The sequence below is a fragment of the Hydra vulgaris genome, chromosome 13, assembly GCF_038396675.1.
Source record: "Hydra vulgaris chromosome 13, alternate assembly HydraT2T_AEP".
NCBI classification, from domain to species: Eukaryota; Metazoa; Cnidaria; class Hydrozoa; order Anthoathecata; family Hydridae; genus Hydra; species Hydra vulgaris.
Genome location: NC_088932.1, coordinates 49,517,583 through 49,524,549, shown reverse-complemented (window position 1 = coordinate 49,524,549; position 6,967 = coordinate 49,517,583). Strand labels below are relative to the sequence as shown.

General features: G+C 26.3%; 1 long non-coding RNA gene across 1 annotated transcript; it reads left to right on the top strand.

Annotated features, from left to right (window-relative positions):
* The first annotated feature begins 547 nt into the window (after positions 1–547).
* On the top strand, positions 548–2,575 carry LOC136089464 (uncharacterized). The gene is made up of 2 exons (XR_010643078.1): positions 548–787; positions 2,299–2,575. It is a non-coding gene; the product is annotated as an uncharacterized LOC136089464 (long non-coding RNA).
* The last annotated feature ends 4,392 nt before the right edge of the window (positions 2,576–6,967 follow it).

Here is a 6,967-nt window from a genome sequence, read left to right as displayed (position 1 = left end):
AAAAGAAGATATTTAAAATGTCTTCTGTATTACATAAAACAATCATTTGAGATGTCATACAGTAATAAGTACTAAAAAAAAATAACTGTAAGATCTTACATATAAATAGCTTATAAATGTATTAATAACACCTGCAAATTATACATCAATATGGTCATTAGATATAAAACTTTATATATGACTACTATAGTAACATTATGGTTGTTAGAAGCTGATGTTTTCGTTTTAAATATCTTTCTTTTATATATATATATATATATATATATATATATATATATATATATATATATGACTTTCTGATATTGCCAGAAATTTTATTATAAAACCAATGAATAGTCTAATATAATTGATTGAATTATGAGAATAAATCATTAAAAACAATTGAAATCAAAAATCTCAATTTAAATCATGACTTTTATTCGTCTGATTTTAAATCATGATTCAAACTAATTAATATCAAAATATCCATGTTTGTACTCTATATTTCTGAAGCAGAGGGGCATTATTCTTGGTTTTATTAGTTTTTCATTGATTTTATTGGATATCGTTTATATTTAGTTTGCGTACAACAAAAAGTTTAAGCTTATACATTAACTTTAGTTATAACTTATTTAACAATGAATTGATTTATAGATTTTTATAGTATTGCAAGATTGAACTTAGCAGATGGCTAAACTTATGCTTTTGAGACGAAAAAGGAAGACAGTGAAAATGATCAGTAAAACAAAGCTTGAAAAGACAAAAAAATGTGCATATCTTGGTGCAGATGATTCTTCAGATTATTTTAGTAAAGCTTTATCTTTAATTTCATATAATAATACAAAAAATAATAATAAACTTTGGGATTTACCTGTAACTCTGAACTTTTTGCAGAAATTCAGTGTTTGCTCTGGGAAGTTGAATAAACAAAATTTAAGAAATTGTAAGCTTTAATTCATAAGTCTTTTTGTCTGATGATAGGAAACCTTTATTCAATGCTTTAACTTTTACAGTTTTTAAAGACTTTTTTATATATTACAGTCAAAAAGTCAGAGTGTTAATTAACATTCTATTGTGCAAGATTCAACATATCGAAGATTACACCAACTTTAAAATCTATTTGAAATCAACTTAGATGAAAGAAAACAGTATTCATATGAGTTTAAAGTTTAAACAGTTTCCGATGGTTCATTATTATTCATTATATAAACGTTTATTTAGATTTATCTAATAGACTAAAGTAATACATTATTTTGATAATTGGTATTATTTTTAAAAGTTTTATTTTTAATATTCAGAACAAATATATTTAAAATATATATATTTACAAACATTGGAAAAACATTGATTTAATATGAATTATTTTTGTTTTACAATGCAGTCTGTATCCCAAACGTTAACGAGAATTGTTACGTCATTTATTTAATAAAATTGTTATGCCAGAAATTGAATACACACCACCTAGTTCCAAAATTCATTAAAATATTATGAATCCATTGGCAAGTATATACTTTTACCATTAAAAATTGGCTTCTCTGTCTTTAATTTTATTTGATTTATTTTTGATTGTCGTATTAACTTTCATAAATTCTAAATATTTTATGTAATTTGTTGCATAGTTTCTTAAGAATATTATGAACTTTATTGTTTTAAGATAAAATTGTATCCCCTAAGAAAATGCTGGTATTATTGGCACGATAAGCAAGCATTGAATTGCAATTAAGTGAACTACAAAGCACATTAAATTTAATTTAAAGTATAATTAGAATGAGTAACAAAGATATGTCAATTAATTCTTTGCCTGACGCAGTGTTGTTGCAACTAAAAGCAGAAGAGAATTTAAATACTCAAGAAGAAAAGTTTAAAGACAAGAAAATACTTAAGATTTTTTTTATGAATCGTTTATGCATTTCTTATGATACCTTCATACAATTTATGTACTTTAAACTACTTTCTCTTTGAAGGTATTTTGTAAATGAGATTTTATAACTGTTTAAGTCTAACGAAAAGTAAGTTTATTTATTGCAAAGTTGTATTACTTTGCAGGTTAATTATTTAGGACAAATTGCAGTTAAAAATGAAGAAGATTGTATATGTTATTTACTAAGAATACTTTTTAAAAATGACCTAGCTGTAAAATAAAACTATGCAAGGAGAGGACAAAAAATTGGAATTGGAACAATGTTGGTTGCATATGCTTCTATTGCTAAGTGGTGCAGAAAAGTTATTTTTTCAGTTTCAATTTTGCATTACACATCTACTTTCAATTTGTTATGTTTCTTTGGTGCATTATTAAATAAACAATTAACTTTTTTGCAGAAGCTGTAAAGTCAAATAAGCATGGCTTATGCAGGCATGTGATAGACATGGTGGAAGAAAAGATGATAGTCGTGAGCACCAAATATCATTAGGTAAGCACGATTCAATAACAAGTAGCCAAGCTATTATTAAAACTACTCCATAAACATTATAGTGAATTTTTTTATTTAAAACTGAATGTGTTAGTTTTTTGGTTTATGTTTGGTGTTTGCAATATGTATATTTAACGGAGAAATTATTTTAGTTTACATATATTGATTTTTATAATTGCATCATACATTTTTATTTTTATTTCTCTATAAACTTCAATATAGCGTTGCAAATCATCTATTTGTAACAAGGATCTAATGATGCATGAAACATTAGGTTGTTGAAATTCAGTATATAGCTAATTTATAAAAACATTTGCCTAACGTTTTAAACATTATTGGCCTATGTTACAAACGGTATTTGATATTATTGGCCTAATGTTACGAACGATTGGGCTAATGTTGTATACAACGTTGAGCCAACCTTGGATAAACGTTGTATGCAACATTGGGCCAACGTTGTGTTGTACACAACGTTGGGCTAATGTCTAAACAATTATCAAACCTGCATTGAGCCAACATCGAATATCAACGTTACCAATCTATCATTATGTATTAGCCCACTGTTAAGGCAATGTAAGCTTGCTAGCTGAGATACATGTAAGTTAAGATAGAAGATTTTGTATATATAAATTAAGATAAAAGATTTATTAAGAGTAATGATAAAAGGCAAAACAAACTTAAAAGTATAACAAAAATAAAAAAAAGTTCCATTTTTGAAAAAAATTGAAAAGTTTTAGTACTACTTTGTTCCGTAAAAAAAAGGCTCCTCTGAATGAAATAGAAATTTTACCATATTTTGTTTTAAAAACTGCTTGAAAATTAAAACATTAATTATGCAATTTGTTTTTATTTTTAACTTTTATAGAATTTAAAATGTGAAAACGAATAATAAATGCGAGTTTTACATTTAAGCATAACATTAAGTAGATATATATTAAGAACATCAATTTTAATTAAAAGAGGCTTAGAATGATAAAAACAATGTTTAAAACTAATATGGCGTGCAACATATTTCTGTTGGCAATAAAGTAGTACTAATTTTCACTACACTACGCTATCCCAATCCGCCCCAATATACATGCAAACGTCTATTAAACGTCAAAACAACGTTTTGACAAAACGTTCAGATTTGGTCGATAATCCGATTAGAATGAAATCCGTATTAAAGCCTACAACAAATGTCCATAAAACGTTCACATTCAATTGTATTTTAGACGTCTATTATAGGATTATTATACTTATTTAAAACATCGAGAGTTCGCCTAATTTACTTTTAAGTCTAGTATATTTAACGCATATAAAGCATTTAGATTTATTCTAAGTAAACGTATATTAGACTTTTAAATCTCGTCTAACAGTTTCTTTGGTTTAGTTAAATTAATTTCAATGTATTTAAGTTTTAAAACTTAAATAAACTATAATGACGTTATAACTTTTTACCTTCATTTAAGTAATAAGAGCTATATAGGTCTTGAAATTTATAAACAAGATATAGTTGTAAAAGAAATGAAATTTATAAATAAGATATAGTTATAAGAGACCTGGTCTCATTTTTTATACTTTATAAAAATTATAATATGTTTATAAACTTTTTTACTATACTGCTTGTACTATACTTTTATATTACAAAAACTGTATATAAAATTAAAAAACTTATATAAAAGGTTTTCAGATAGCGGTGATTATGAGAAAAAATGTTCGTGCAATATACTTGTTTATGCTTTATTAATTAAAGAAAAAACTAAATGAGCAAACTTTTTGCAGTTGAAATTTTATGGTAACGACTTATCAAATATTTTTTAAACTTATTCTTATTAGCAGAAACAAAATGTTTACATTAGGATTAATTTAAAAATTACTAATAAATTTAATAAAATCATAAGCATTTTTTGGATCACTGTTTTCTCTGGTTTATGCATTACCTAAAATCTTCATCAATCATCTTCGACATTCGTATCCTGATCGTCTGATTTCGTAACCTGACTTTCAACCGCAAAAAACATGAGTAAAATAGTTAGCATTTTTAAAGTAAATTCAGAAATCAAAAATAGAATTACACAGAACAACTTTACATATAGTGGATTTTCTGAATGGAAGTTTGCCCATATTTCCTGTACCAGCTATGTTTATTTTTGACATTAAAAAACTAGTAACGTTGCGACAAAACATATGCAGTTGTTTTTACCAGCTCTGTTCCAACAATTTTCTTTAGCAAATGTAACTTATTTAAGAAAGACTTCAACTAAAATAATAAAAAAAAATATTCAGTTATTAACCCTCTTGATTATAGCAATGATAAATACCTACTGATACACAATCATACTAGCGTTTACAAAATGAATTTAAATGCTTATAAAATTTACGAATAAAGTTTTTGGAGCAGGACTTTCAAAACAAGAGACTAGCAATTTCTATTTTTTTAAACTGTGTCAATGTGGCCACCAATAACTTCTTAAACATTGATTTGTTGGCATTTAGGACGGTAGAATGTCGCGAAAAGAACTTTCAACTTCCACAATTTAAAATGGCGTACCCAAAACTCTTTTATTATTTGTTTATCAGTCGTTTTGCTTTCAATTATTGTAAGGAAGTAAATATTGAAACGCATTTAAGTCTAAATTAGTCATTTAGTTATAATAAATAATTCTTCAGTAGTAAAACGAAAAAATTCTTTACTTAACCGAGTCAAGGGTGCGTCGTTTAAAAGTCTGCCATTTATTTTTTATATTTAAATAAAATCACTTCAACTTATGCAGGTAGGCACGCTCTTTCAGCTTTTAATTGTTTTTTATCGATATAACAACATTAGACTCTAAGTTACTCTAAACAATCTTATCTTTAACTTAAAGGTATTAGTTATTCTTATATATTTTTTAATTTAGAAAAATGATGTTCTTATTTTAAAAAATGAAAATATTTTTCATTATTTCAAAGTATAGTGGGTTTTTTGGATGTCTTAAGAACGTTTTACAGGCATACGATGTCTTACAGATGATTATGGCCGTCGAGCTTGTCACTTCTATAAAGTGTTGTATAAAAGTCTTCCGATCTTGCACCAAATTTGCGGAAACTAAATGTTGATTTCAAGATGCAAATAGCTCTCGTTTAAAAATATAAGAAAGTTTCATAGTTTTTCGGCTACTATATACTAGTAGTTTAGTGCAACCTGTCAAATAGCTTGCTGCTTTTCAAGCACTAGCTCTTTGTTAAGTTAACTTTGTTAAGCTAACTTTGTTAAGCTAACTTCGTTAAGTTAACTTTGTTAAGTTAACTTTGTTAAGTTAACTTTGTTAAGTTAACTTTGTTAAGTTAACTTTGTTAAGTTAACTTTGTTAAGTTAACTTTGTTAAGTTAACTTTGTTAAGTTAACTTTGTTAAGTTTGAGGTGACTCAATAAAAATACTTATTTTGGGTCTATGTAACTTAAACCCAGCTACTGTTTCATAAAATTGATTATAAGCGAAGATCATTGAGCTAACCAGAAAGTTTTTGTGAACCAGATTTGTAATCTTTCTTCATTTAATAAGGTAGAATCGATGTTAACCTGATGAATGAGAAAGTTTAAGTAGAACTGTTTTATTAGGTTTTATCAACTTTAGTATAAAAGTTATAACATTTGATACTATAATTTGACCCCGTTAAGGCTGCTACGACATCAACAGGGCGGTCATATTATAATAACTTTTGTTATTCTTTTAACTCATCAAATTTATTATTGCATTACAATTTGCTAAGGAACCGCCATAAGACTATCTGAAAACAATTTGGTTACACTAGCCAGTGGTTTCTTTATATTATTTTAAATTTAAGCATTGATCGTACCTGTTGTATATTGAATATGTTAAATAAAGCAATTGGTCCTGATGATATGAATGGAAACATTGTTATTGATTCATATGATATCATATAAAATATCATTTTAAAAAAATTTAAATGTTTAATTCTAGAAGGAATTTTTCCTGATGAATTAAAAATCGCTAATGTTAATGTTAGTAATTTCCGTCCAATGTCTGTTCTCTCTCTGTTCTCAAAATTATAGAAAGAATTCTTTATAATAAAACTTTTAATCATCTTTTTCAAAATAACATCCTATACGAAAATCAACATAGATTTAAAAAAAATAACTCCACTGAACACGCTATACTCCAAATAACACAATATATTACTTAATCATATGAAAATTCCAAATTTACTTTAGCCCTTTTTATTGGCTTGTCTAAAGCCTTTAGTGCGATTGATCATAAAACTATATTCAAAAAACTTAAATATTATGAAATCTATGGAAAAGTTTTGAAGATTATTAAAAAAAATTTAAGCAATAGAAAGCAATTTGTTCACTAAGACGTATCATCCAATTCAAAATTGTTAAATGTAGCATGCAGTGTCCCTCAAAGGTCTGTCCTGGGACCACTACTGCTTCTCATTTACAAAAACGATTTTTATGAAGAACCTAATCAAATGGCAAATATGTTTGACGACAACACAAAGTACTTTTTAATCACATAGTAACATAACGGCAATATTTCCGATATGTCAGATAATTTTCCTATTTATTCTTCATTATCTCAATATTTAAG